This window comes from Phyllobates terribilis, unplaced genomic scaffold (assembly GCF_046119375.1).
Source record: "Phyllobates terribilis strain yellow unplaced genomic scaffold, ASM4611937v1 Scaffold_1__5_contigs__length_1240528914, whole genome shotgun sequence".
Lineage (NCBI taxonomy): Eukaryota > Metazoa > Chordata > Amphibia > Anura > Dendrobatidae > Phyllobates > Phyllobates terribilis.
In genome coordinates, this window is record NW_027362761.1 from 173,956,540 (window position 1) to 173,970,333 (window position 13,794).

Below are 13,794 nucleotides of genomic sequence, written 5' to 3' on the forward strand. Positions count from 1 at the left end.
GCATAACCAGATTCTCAAAATGACCCACAGGAGTGTTAAAAGCAGTCTTCCATTCGTCACCCTCCTTCATGCGCAACAGATTGTATGCCCCCTTAAGGTCAATTTTAGAGAACCACTTGGCCCCCATTAACTGGTTAAACAGATCAGGAATCAATGGCAGTGGGTAAGGATTGCGTACAGTAATTTTGTTAATCTCACGAAAATCCAGACAAGGACGTAAACCGCCGTCCTTTTTTTTTACAAAAAAAAATCCAACCGCCACAGGAGACTTAGAGGGCCTAATGTGACCGGCGGCCAAACTTGTCTGTATGTATTCCTCCAAAGCCTTCCTCTCAGGAATAGTAAGGTTAAATAAACGACTTTTAGGAAGAGTCGCTCCAGGGACAAATTCAATAGAACAATCATAGTCTCTATGGGGAGGCAAAACCTGCGATTCCTTCTCAGAAAAAACTCTCCAAAAATCCTGAATAGGAACAGGCAATTCTCCCCTATCCAAAGCTGCAATACGCCCGTTACAACACTTGTCATAACATTTATGGCTCCAGGATTTAATTTCACTGGTAGACCAATCCAGTACAGGATTGTGAAATTTTAACCAGGGCAATCCCAATATTACTGGAGAAGGCAAGTTATTCAACACTACCAAATCCAATTTCTCATGGTGAACACCATTAATAGTGAGAGGAAATTCACAGACCTTGAGAGTAATATTCTTCAAAGGGGAACCATCCACAGAAACCACAGCAATGGGGGATGATAAAGGTTCAGGTTTTAAATTGAGTCTTTCCACGAATCCCCCATCAATTACATTCAGAGTAGACCCGCAATCAACAAACACCCGAAATTCCATTAATTTTTTCTGAGCAATCGTGGAAGCAGCTAAAAATATACCCTTGGAATTTAAACAGGCAATACGGGCGTGACTGACCTTTTTTTTTTTCTTTCTTCATACGAAGCTCACAGCCTTTAATCAAATGACCAGATTTTCCGCAATAGAAACACAAGCCTTCAGAAAATCGACGGTCTTTTTCTTGAGAGCGAGGTGCCCCCGATCCAATCTCCATCGGTTCACCACTGTTAGTACACACATTCTCATAACCAGAAACTGACATAGCAGAGGATTTGTTCTCATTAACCCTTGCACGCAGTCTTCTATCCACCCGTATAGCTAATTGCATAGCCTGTTGCAAATCTTCAGGTGTAGGATAAGCAATTAGCAGGTCTTTAACCCTTTCACTGAGCCCAGCAAGAAATAGACTTTTCAGAGCAGAATCGTTCCACCCTGTTTGAGTAGACCAACGACGGAAATGAGTACAATATTTTTCCACATTACCTGATCCCTGTTTTAAACGTCTCAACTCAGTCTCAGCTGATGCGACACGGTCAGGATCATCATATAATAGTCCCAAAGCAGAAAAAAAAACTATCCACTGATCTGAAGCATGTATCACTAGGTTGCAAAGAAAAGGCCCACTCCTGAGGCTCTTTGTGCAAAAGTGACATTATGAACCCTACGCGCTGGGATTCATCCCCAGAGGACTTAGGTCTCAAACGAAAATACAATAAGCAAGCATTTTTAAATGAAAAAAATTCTCGGTGTTCACCAAAAAATAAATCCGGCAAACATACCTTAGGCTCCAAGAAATGTGCTCCAGGACAGCTACTCACGTGCTGACGGAGCTCGGCCACCTCCAGAGAGAGTCCCTGCAGGCGATGAGCCAAATCCTGAACCGACACCATGATGGAACAGAAAAATCTTTCCTTAGAGAATTTGCAGGCTGGACTTACTGTTATGTTCTGCTACCAGAGCTAAGGAAAGAGAGGAGATCTGTCCCTACGATAGAACTCAGCTGAATCCCTACGATGTAACAGGGGACCTGATCCTGCGATCAGACCTGCTAAAGTCCTAAGCTAGTCTGTACGGAGACCTATAGATGTGGGGAAGGAATCCCTACAAGTACTAAGGACTGGGAGGAATATGGGACACCTCCTAACAGAAATAGTAGCAGACAGACGAACAAACAAAATATATAGAACATAGAGGTCAGTAGACCAAGCAAACTAACAGAGCAAGACACAGAGCACAGGCTAGCTAGAAAGTAGATATACAATGAAGTCCAGCAAAGCCAGAAGGGCGGAGCAGGATTAAATAGGCCAACAAGGTCATGTGACCAGCAAAGGAAAAAAAACCTAAGAGCAAGGTTCTAACAGAGAGAAGCTTTGCGGCTGAAAGTTCATCTGAAGTGAGTAATGACCCGGATGACATCATTCACCGCCTCCGCTTGTTTATTCCTGCGCGGCACTGCACCCACCATTCCTCCACACAGTTCTTCAATCACTGCCCTGAGGTCTATTCCGCCTGTGGGGAGTAGTACCAACCGAGCTGCCAGAAACATCAGCCTCAGAGGACTGTTGCAGCGCTGGTGGTCTTCACCAGAAACCACAGGTGGCGTAGTCGAACAACCACTCATCCAAAAAGCCCATTTTTCATGTGACAGCCCTGGGCACAGAACGGGTCAAGGCCACGACTGCATCCTCTCCCCACAACATCTGCAAGGCCCGGCTCCGAGTAACCCCATATCTCAGGGAGGGCGTCACAGGTGCGAATGGAACCTCCCTCTAGACAAGAGTATATAAGGCAGGTGGATTATGTGGTACGGATGGAGGAGAAAATTTATTTTAAAAGGAAAAATGCCAAACTCAGTGACAACCTATGGGCACCATGGAAGGTGTGATTAATGCTATTGAAGGGAAGATTCCGGTGAATACAATACGAAATGCACTGAAATGGTTATAGGATGTTTTGTGTGATATTGGATCATATCTTATATAATGACGAGGGATTATTGCTGTCTGTCAAAGGGGAGGGGGGTTGAGGGTGGGGCTCCTTTTGCTAATAAGAAAATTTTAAATTGTTATACTGAAGTTGTATTTCATTATTGTTTTTTCTAAATGAATAAAAATTTATCTGATTTAAAAAAAAAAAAAATCACTGTTTTTGGTATAAATTATATTACCACATGTCAAACAATTTACCAGTTGGTGCAGTAGATTCTAAGAAAAACAACAGCCTTCGCATTCATGATCTGCATGTTTTTGAGTCTGTGTATTTGAATAATTAATTGAAATAATAATAGCAGTGTGGAGTTCAATTAGTGAAGTCAATCATTCTGTGAAGAAACAGGTGTGAATCAGGTGGCCCTTATTTAAGGGTGAAGCCAGCACATGTTGTACATGCATTTCTCCTTGAAAGCCTGAGAAATATGGGTCTTTCGAGACATTGTTCAGAAGAACAGCATACTTTGATTAAAAAGTTGATTGGAGAGGGTAAAAGAAGTACAGACAATGATAAACAGGTCAGCTAAAATGATATCCAATGCTTTAAAATGGAAAGCAAAACTAGAGAGACGTGGAAGAAAACAGAACACTACATTCAAATGGATCGAAGAATAGCCAGAATGGCAAAGGCTCAGCCAATGATCAGCTCCAGAATGATCAAAGACAGTCTTAAGTTACCTGTGAGTACTGTGACAGTTAGAAGACGCCTGTGTGAAGCTAATCTCATAGCAAGAAGTCCCCACAAAGTCCCTCTGTTAAAAAAAATAAATGTACTGAAGCGGATACAATTGGCCAAAGAACACATCAACTGGCCTAAAGAGAAATGGAGAAATATTTTGTGGACCGATGAAAGTAAAATTGTTCTTTTTGGGTCCAAGGGCCGCAGACAGTTCATCAGATGACCCCCAAACTCTGCATTCAAGCCACAGTACACTCTGAAGATAGTGAAGCATGATGGTGCAAGCATCATGATATGGGCACGTTTCTCTTACTGTGGTGTCAGACCTATACCAGGGATCATGGACCAGTTTGCATATATTAAAATACTTGAAGAGGTCATGTTGCCTTACGCTGAAGAGGCTATGCCCTTGAAATGGGTGATTCAACAAGACAATCACCCTAACACACCAGTAAACAAGCAAAATCTTGGTTCCAGTCCAACAAAATTGAGGTAATGGAGTGGCGGGCCCAATCCCCTGGACCTTAATCCGATAGAATACTTGTGGTCTGACATCAAAAATGTTGTTTCTAAGGCAAAGCCAACAAATACCAAAAAATTGTGGAATGCAGTCAAAGCATCCTGGGCTGGAATAACAGTTGACAGGTGCCAGTAGTTGGTTGACTCTATGCAACATAGATGTGAAGCAGTTCTAAAAAAAACTGTGGGTATTCAACTAAATATTAGGTTAGTGATTCACAGGAATGCTAAATCCTCAAAAAAAAAGAGTACTTATTGTGAGTTTGTACAGCCAAATGCAGACACTGCTATTTTTTAGAAAAGCCCAATGTTAATTTTTTGTTATTTTCTGTAAAGTAGTTAAAAATTATATCCATTTCTCTTCATGTTTTGAATGAGAAAACATTGAGCAATGTTCCCAATGCATGGAAATAAAAACTAGTATAAAGATTTTGTGCTTAACTCATGTGTTTGTACACTCTGCTATTATTTTGAACACTACTGTATGTTGTTCCACGTCTATCGTCCCCTGTATGCCAGAGGATAAGACACTCATCGTAGTACCTGTATCGAGCCCTGAGCTCTGGACGTTGCAGGAATGTCATCAAGGGATTTCAATAAGGCCTCCCACTGCTTGAAACGATTCTTGCTGGCACTAGCAGCCCACTTCAATTGAACTTGACCTTGGTTACTGTACTACCCTATCTGACTATCTATCAGGAAGTAGTCCCTTTTTACTGGGGATTTCAACTCCCACTATGGGCTAGTCCCAAACTTTAACTATGCCAGACAGTATGTAGTTGGGCAAATCTCCATCACAAACACTATGTATTATCGGAGCCGGGGGAGGTCGCGCTGAACCCACCATGCTGTTATCTTTTTATCACGAACAGCCCTCTGTGCCCCTAGTTTCAGGACAATTACGCAATTGGCCAACGAATAACAGATGAGGCTGTGGCTGTTACCACTAATACTCCGGTTAATGGAGAACTAATTGATTCAAACATATGGAATATATATATATACCCTGGTATGCTCACTGCTAACTCCACGATAACCCAAGAGCTACTCACTGCCACCACCAATTGTTTATACAGGCCAATTGGAAGCCTGGGCTCTGGTATCGTATCACAGGAAAAGGAAGAGGAACTCCAGCTCCATAAAAAATAGATTTTTATTATTTAATCTAAAAGTTCATGATCCACAGGGTTCAGGTAAAAAAAAATCATGCAACATAGCTCCGCGTTTCAAACGCTCTGCGTTCTTTCAGGAGTGTGGTTTACAGAACAAAAGGAACAGAACTATTACATTTTATATTTAATCCAGAACGATAGGCAGTGTTTAAAAAAATATACAAACGATTTTACAAAGGGGACAAAACAATATAGCATATACAATTACATAAAATAAAAGGATAAACAAAAGAAACTTACTACACTGGTCACAGAGGTGACTCAGCTTAGTGAAGGAGAGCACTTTGATTGGAAATGATTAGTGAATGGAGATCATGCATACACTGATATGTATCTCTCTGCATGGAACACAGATCATAATTCGCCTTGACCTTTCATCAGCACCTGAGTTACACCCACACACTTCTTGATGACTCACAACAGTGCTGGTCATGGGATGTGGCTTTCGTTTCAGAAAATTATGATATTCCCAACATTCACAATATCTTAACTCCTGACGATCACAGGAGTTCGATATCGCCATCATATATTTTATCAGGATTTTACCTTTTCATAGATAGGAAACATGACATGGCTTTTGTCAGCGATCTGGTAACTATTGATTTGTGGCTTATAGGCGTGCCTCACAGTTATGAAAAAATATGCATAGTCTTCCCCGATAAGTCCTGAAGTATATCTTATCAGTATCGGATCTATACAAACCCAATATTCATAACTTTCCACCAGTGCCCAAATGTCTAGTAGTAGATGTAAATTTTCCTTTCAACTCAGGATGTCTTTCCTGGTGACAAAGGATACTTTGCCACTTCTCTATCTATGTGTAAACACATGGCCCTTTGGTATCTGGACCTCAGAAAAGATCTTTCCTGTTGAATTACCTGTACTCTGTAGGGAGTCTTAATTAGTTTTGACACTTCTTAGCTATACGAAATTTCCTCACTTCCCTATGTTAAAAATGTGGTTCTTCCACCAAAAGAGGTTTAGAATGTCAGCTATTTCTCCTACTGAAACTTTTGTGTGAGAGTGGAGGGTGAATGCCCCCTCACTGGAGTTTTATTAAAGATTTTAATGATTTCTATGATAATTACATTTACATACATTACACATACTTATAATGCATCCCAGGGTCTATCATATTGTTATGCACACGCCCGGACTAACTGGCGTGTGCGGGAGTAGTGGTTCCACTGGACCATGAACCGGAGAGTGCCTGGAGGGGCGTGACTAAGTATCTGGCCGATCCGACCAAGGTGGCACGACGGCATACGACGCCAGTGCACCAAGGAGAAACCGGGCAGAGGGACCAGGTGCTACTCCAGGTCAAACTCCGGACACGGGGGTTGACCCACACAGGGATTACTGGAACAGGCAGGTTAGGCTGGCACAGACTGGTGGATATAAGCAAACACGGCAGGTATGCAGACGGGTGGATACAGGCGAGTATGCAGGCGGGGAGGTACTGGCCGAAAGGACGGGCTGGAGCACGGAGAGGACAAGACCCAGTACAGACTGGGTCACAGAAACAGAACTGCAGATGCGGTAGCCAAACACAGCAGAGAGGGAATGCCCGAAGCGGTGGGCAAGAGCAGAGCAGGACGGAACTGCCGGAGCAGCGAGCGCAAGCAGAGCAGGACAGGACTGCCGGAGCAGCGAGCAGATGCAGAGCAGGACGGGACTGCCGGAGCAGCGAGCAGAAGCAGAGCAGGACGGGACTGCCGGAGCAGCGAGCAGATGCAGAGCAGAAACCGCAGGAGCGGCAAGCAAGGCAAGAGCAGAGTGGAAACCGCAAGAGCGGCAAGATAAGCAGGAGCAGAGCGGAAACCGCAGAGCGGTAAACAAGTCAGGAGCAGAGCGGAAACCGCAGAGCGGTAAACAAGTCAGGAGCAGAGCGGAAACCGCAGAGCGGTAAACAAGGCAGGAGCAGAGCGGAAACCGCAGAGCGGCTAAGTAGGCAGGAGCAGAGCGGAAACCGCAGAGTGGCAAACAAGGCAGGAGCAGAGCGGAAACGGCAGAGCGGCAAACAAGGCAGGGGCAGAGCAGAAACCGCAGGAGCGGCAAGCAAGGCAAGAGCAGGGCAGAAACCGCAATAGCGGCAAGCTAAGCAGGAGCAGAACGGAAACCGCAGAGCGGTAAACAAGGCAGGAGCAGAGCGGAAACCGCAGAGCGGTAAACAAGGCAGGAGCAGAGCGGAAACCGCAGAGCGGTAAACAAGGCAGGAGCAGAGCGGAAACCGCAGAGCGGCTAAGTAGGCAGGAGCAGAGCGGAAACCGCAGAGCGGCAAACAAAGCAGAGCAGGGGGGACAGGGCTCTGTTCACACGGAACAGACAGGAAGAGAAAGGCAGAGCCAGATACCCACAGGGTACTTGCAGTGAAGTAGCGAGTGGACCACAAACTCACAAACGGGAGTACAGAGACAACAAGCAGGAGTAGGTACGAGTTCAGACTCTGCAGAAAAAGGAAGGGAACAGACATAGAGGCAAAACAGGTAAAGGATAGGAGAGAGTTCAGACTGGAACTGAGTGTACGGAGGAGACCGACACTGCAACGGGATACAGGAGCGGGTCTGGGAATACGGCCCCCAGAGAGGCGGAACGAACAGGCAAGGAGCGTGTTCAGACAGGACAGACAAGATACAGGAGCGGGTCTAGGTAATCGACCCCTAGAAGGCGGGAGGAACAGGCTAGGAGCGTGTTCAGACAGGACAGACAAGATACAGGAGCGGGTCTAGGTAATCGGCCCCTAGAAGGCGGGAGGAACAGGCTAGGAGCGTGTTCAGACAGGCCTGGAAATACAGCCTCCAGGAGAGGCAGCAGGCAAGAGTACACAGACAGGACTCAGTTCAGACACGGGAACTGATACCGCAAGGCAGGAGACATAGACAGGACTCAGTTCAGACACGGGAACTGATACCGCAAGGCAGGAGACAAAGACAGGACTCAGTTCAGACACGGGAACTGATACCACAAGGCAGGAGACATAGACAGGACTCAGTTCAGACACGGGAACTGATACCGCAAGGCAGGAGACAAAGAACGGGACCTGGCACCTTCAGAGTGCATGCACACACTGAATGAAACACTATGCTCAGGCCGGGATAGATGGGAGCAGCTGAGCTATATACCAGGTGACAGACAGCAATAGGCTGAGGACGCACAAGGGGTGTGACCCACAGCAGGTACAAAAAGCAGGAAGTGATCGGGCGCCGCCCTTAAGCAGCAGAAACAGACACAAACAGACAGCATGGAGGGAAGCCAGAGAGACATTCTGGACTGGAGATCAAGTGCGCGCTCTTGCACAGTGGGAGATGGACCACTATGCAAGGACGCCGCCAGGTATGTTACACATATGTTCTAAGCCTAACCTATGTCTTACCCTATGCTGTACACTACCAACATTGTGCATGTTACCATATCACAGTCTAGATCACAATATATGTATAAAACGCATAACCTTGTTCACACTATGTTATAAAATGATTGGTGACCTCAGGGGCAGGAACACAATAGCATAGTCCACCACTCTTACAGCAGCACAACATAATCTAATACTACTGTTTTGCTAAGGCTGTACAATTCACATTTGCTTGGAATAAGACAACTCTATAACGAGTGAAAGTGTAGAAGTATCCAGTTATATGAAAAAGTTTGGGCACCTTTATTAATCTTAAGCTTAATGTTTTATAAAAATTGGTGTTTTTGCAACAGCTATTTCAGTTTGATATATGTAATAACTGTTAGACACAGTAATGTTTCTGCCTTGAAATGAGGTTTAATGTACTAAAAGAAAATGTGCAATCTGCATTCAAACAAAATTTGACAGGTGCATAAGTGTGGGCACCCTTATCATTTTCTTGTTTTAAATACTCCTACCTATGTTTTACTGACGTACTAAAGCACTTTTTTTGGTTTTGTAACCTCATTGAGCTTTGAACTTCATAGCCAGGTGTATGCAATCATGAGAAAAGCTACTTAAAGTGGCCACTTGTAAGTTGTTCTCCTGTTTGAATCTCCTCTGAAGAGTGGCATCATGGGCTCCTCAAAACAACTGTCAAATGATCTGAAAACAAAGATTATTCAACATAGTTGTTCAGGGGAAGGATACAAAAAGCTGTCTCAGAGATTTAACCAGTTTCCACTGTGAGGAACATAGTAAGGAAATGGAAGAACACAGGGACAGTTCTTGTTAAGGCCAGAAGTGGCTGGCCAAGAAAAACATCAGAAAGGCAGAGAAGAAGAATGGTGAGATCAGTCAAGGACAATCCTCAGACCACCTCCAGAGAGCTGCAGCATCAACTTGCTGCAGATGGTGTCACTGTGCATCAGTCAACAATACAACGCACTTTGCACAAGGAGAAGCTGTATGGGAGAGTGATGCGAAAGAAGCCGTTTCTGCAAGCACGCCACAAACAAAGTCGGCTGAGGTATGCAAAAGCACATTTGGAGAAGCCAATTTCTTTTTGGAAGAAGGTCCTGTGGACTGATGAAACCAAGATTGAGCTGTTTGGTCATACAAAAAGGCGTTATGCATGGCGGCAAAAAAACACAGCATTCCAAGAAAAACACTTGCTACCCACTGTAAAATTTGGTGGAGGTTCCATCATGCTTTGGGGCTGTGTGGCCAATGCCGGCACGGGGAATCTTGTTAAAGTTGAGGGACGCATGGATTCCACTCAGTATCAGCAGATTCTTGACAATAATGTTCAAGAATCAGTGACAAAGTTGAAGTTACGCAGGGGATGGATGTTTCAGCAAGACAATTATCCAAAACACCGCTCCAAATCTACTCAGGCATTCATGCAGAGGAACAATTACAATGTTCTGGAATGGCCATCCCAGTCCCCAGACCTGAATATCATTGAACATCTGTGAGATCATTTGAAGAGGGCTGTCCATGCTCGGCGACCATCAAACTTAACTGAACTGGAATTGTTTTGTAAAGAGGAATGGTCAAAAATACCTTCATCCAGGATCCAGGAACTCATTAAAAGCTACAGGAAGCGTCTAGAGGCTGTTATTTTTGCAAAAGGAGGATCTACTAAATATTAATGTCACTTTTCTGGTGAGGTGCCCATACTTATGCACCTGTCAAATTTTGTTTGAATGCAGATTGCACATTTTCTGTTAGTACAATAAACCTCATTTCAAGGCAGAAACATTACTGTGTCCAACAGTTATTACATATATCAAACTGAAATAGCTGTTGCAAAAACACCAATTTTTATAACACATTAAGCTTAAGATTAATAGGGGTGCCCAAATTTTTTCATATAACTGTATGCTTCCACTTTAAGGTACAGTACATTCTGAAATTATAATGGAAATAGTCTCTGTATAAAACATGGACTGGACAATTGCTGAGTGATGATGAGAAGTAAGTGTCATAGTATCCTCAGCCCACACCCGCTATTAATTTACAATGACTAAAAGCATTTATGATGTAGGGAGGAGCACAGCTTCATAGCTAATTGTATCAACAATGGTATGTCTGCTGAAAACTTTATACCATAATTAGGATTTTACTCAGGCTGTAAGGTTTTTATAACTGTATGATAGGTACCCATTGAAACTTTCAATGATGAGCTCATTAGTGGAACAAGGCATTGTTGGAACACCATATTTCATATAGATTCACCGATTTTATTCATTTTTCACATAGTTTTTCACTCAATGTTTTTTTTCTTTAAGGCTCCTTCACAAAATCTAATTCATGATTTCAAACTTTTTTCAGAGTGTCTTTTATAAGTGATTTTGGTTTTGCTTTTCAGTTGTAAAATGAGTGAGTACATTATTGTCAAGTCCTCTTTTTCTCTGAAGAGGCAATTTGCATATTAAATTTCCCAGAGGAGCATTGCACAGCAAATAAGCCTCCTTACCTTGACATGTCAGAACTGGTGTGTCACTCTCCACAAGGAGAAACATTACCCCTTAGACCTTATTCCAGAGCCTCTCACCTAGCCAAATCAGTTCTCATGCTTGGCACTGATGAGGGCCAACAGCCCGAAACACAGTGTCTGCAAATTTAGATTCTGATTTGGCTATTATCCTAAGTCATATTGCACGACCCGTTAAAGGGTTGATTGTGACTTGTAGGATTGCTGCTTCTAATAGGTGGCGCTATAGAGTACAAGTCCTCTTTTTCTCTTAAGAGGCAATTTGCATACATTATTGTAAAAAATCAAGAAAACGTACCTTCAGTATGCTGTTTTTATTATATTATTATTGTTATTTTCTTCAATTTTACATATTACCATCTATACAAAAAGATACTCTTACACTTTCTGTTCTTCCTGTTCAGCAGTCTCATTATCATAACAAACAGGATTACAATGAAAGTACCACCTCTATATACATTAGATATAGTATTCTTTCTGCCCAGATTTGCACACTGCTCTTCTTTTGTGTACATCACAAGTGGGTCAGCCATTGTCTCTCACACCACAGTCACAAATGAACTAACATAGCAAGTTCAAACCTGCATATCAGTGACTGGAAGACAGTGATATCATACAGTGAATGGTGATAAGACAGTGCAGCCAACAGAAGTTTTAATATAACCTGAGTAATGACATTTTTGATGCACCATCATATCAAGAACCTGCCGTAATTAAAACTGCCTGAGGCCTATGGACCATATATAACTAACAAATAAAGTAGCACTCTGCAACGCTAAGTATGTGAATAAGAAATATATGCTACTTTATTTGTTAGTTATATATGGAGATGGCTACTCTTAGTAAGCACCTGTTCACACCTCTTTTCTGTTTTGGAAGTGATGGTCATTTTTTTGATAATTGTATACATAGGCTTTCTGAATGAGCACTCCGCCCCTAGGCCTCAGGCGGTTTTACTTACAGCAGGATCTTACCTTCCCATACACATGCAGACTTTAGTCTCTAAGAGATGATTCACATTAGGTAGGTTCCTGGTAACGAGAAACGCCTTATCATGGCTACCGGGTAAACATGAATTGGCCAATTTATGCGTCAAGATGCCTCAGTTATTTCTACTTTCTAGAGCAGTAATGCTATTCAGATTTCATATATTTCATGTTTGCATACTTAGCGTTACAGACTGCTACTTTATTTGTTAGTTATAGATGAAGATGGCTACTCTTAGCAAGCACCTGTTCACACCTGTTTTCTGTTTTGGAAGTGACAATCAGTTTTTTGATATTTGCAAACTCTTGCATTGGCCCATTCTCCTTTTTGTAATTTTTAAAATGTAAAAGATGAAAATATTTTTTTTTTTCGCCTAAAATACAAAAGAAATGTGTCATCTTTAGCTTTAGGCCTCTTAGAGACCATTTCACCTTCAACTTGCTTAACTGTTCACAATAATAATAATTTTGACCAGGGGTGCCCAAACTTTTACATGCCACTGTATGTATATATATATATATATACTGTGGTAGGACGACTCGCTCGGCCACTTCCGGAAGTAGACTCAGGAACCCGGGTTTTCTTTGCAGGCTTTATTAGCAGCATAAAGCTCTGCACTCCAGCAAAATAAATACAGCCTTACTTGGCTAAACCACAAAAACAAAAGATAAACTATAGCACAGTCCATATATGTGTGTGCGGTTTGCCCACACAGGTTATGTTCAGCCTTCAGCTCTCTCCTGAGCTATGGCTGTCCAATCTGGAGACCTTGCCTCTCCAAACACAACTCAACGGAAAAAAAACAGGGCTGAACATTTAAACGATGCTCAGTCACACCCTGAGGTGGAGGTATTGGGAATTACGTCCCTCCCATCTCTAGGTCATTCCCCTAAAACCACGCACTTTAACCCCTTCAGGACCCAGCCTATTTTGACCCTAAAGACCTTGGCATTTTTGTCAATTCTGACCAGTGTCCATTTACAAAGTAAAAACTCTGGAACACTTCAATGGATCCTAGCGATTCTGAGATTGTTTTTTCGTGACATATTGGGCTTCATGTTAGTATTAAATTTAGGTCGATAATATTTGCGTTTATTTGTGAAAAAATCAAAAATATGGGAAAAATTTTGAAAATTTTGCAATTTTCAAATTTTGAATTTTTATTCTGCTAAACTAGAGAGTGATGTGACACAAAATAGCTAATAAATAACATTTCCCACATGTCTACTTTACATCAGCACAATTTTGGAAAAAAAAAAATTTTGGTAGGAAGTTAGAAGGATTCAAAGTTCATCAGCAAATTTTCTTTTTCCAGCAAAATTTGCAAAGCCATTTTTTTTAGTGACCACATCACATTTGAAGTCCCTTTGAGGGGTGTACATGACAGAAAACACCCAAAAGTGACACCATTCCCAAAACTTCACCCCTCAAGCTACTCAAAACTACATTCAAGAAGATTATTAACCCTTCAGGTGCATCACAGGAACTAAAGCCACATGGAAGAAAAAAATGAACATTTTTATTTTTCTAACAAAAATTTTCTTTTAGCCTAAATTTTTTAATTTTCACATGGGTAACAGGATAAAATGCATCCTAAAATTTGTTGGTCAATTTCTCCTGAGTACACTGATACCTCATATGTGGTCATAAACCACTGTTTGGGCACACGGCAGGGCTCAGAAGGGAAGGAGCGCCATTTTACTTTTTG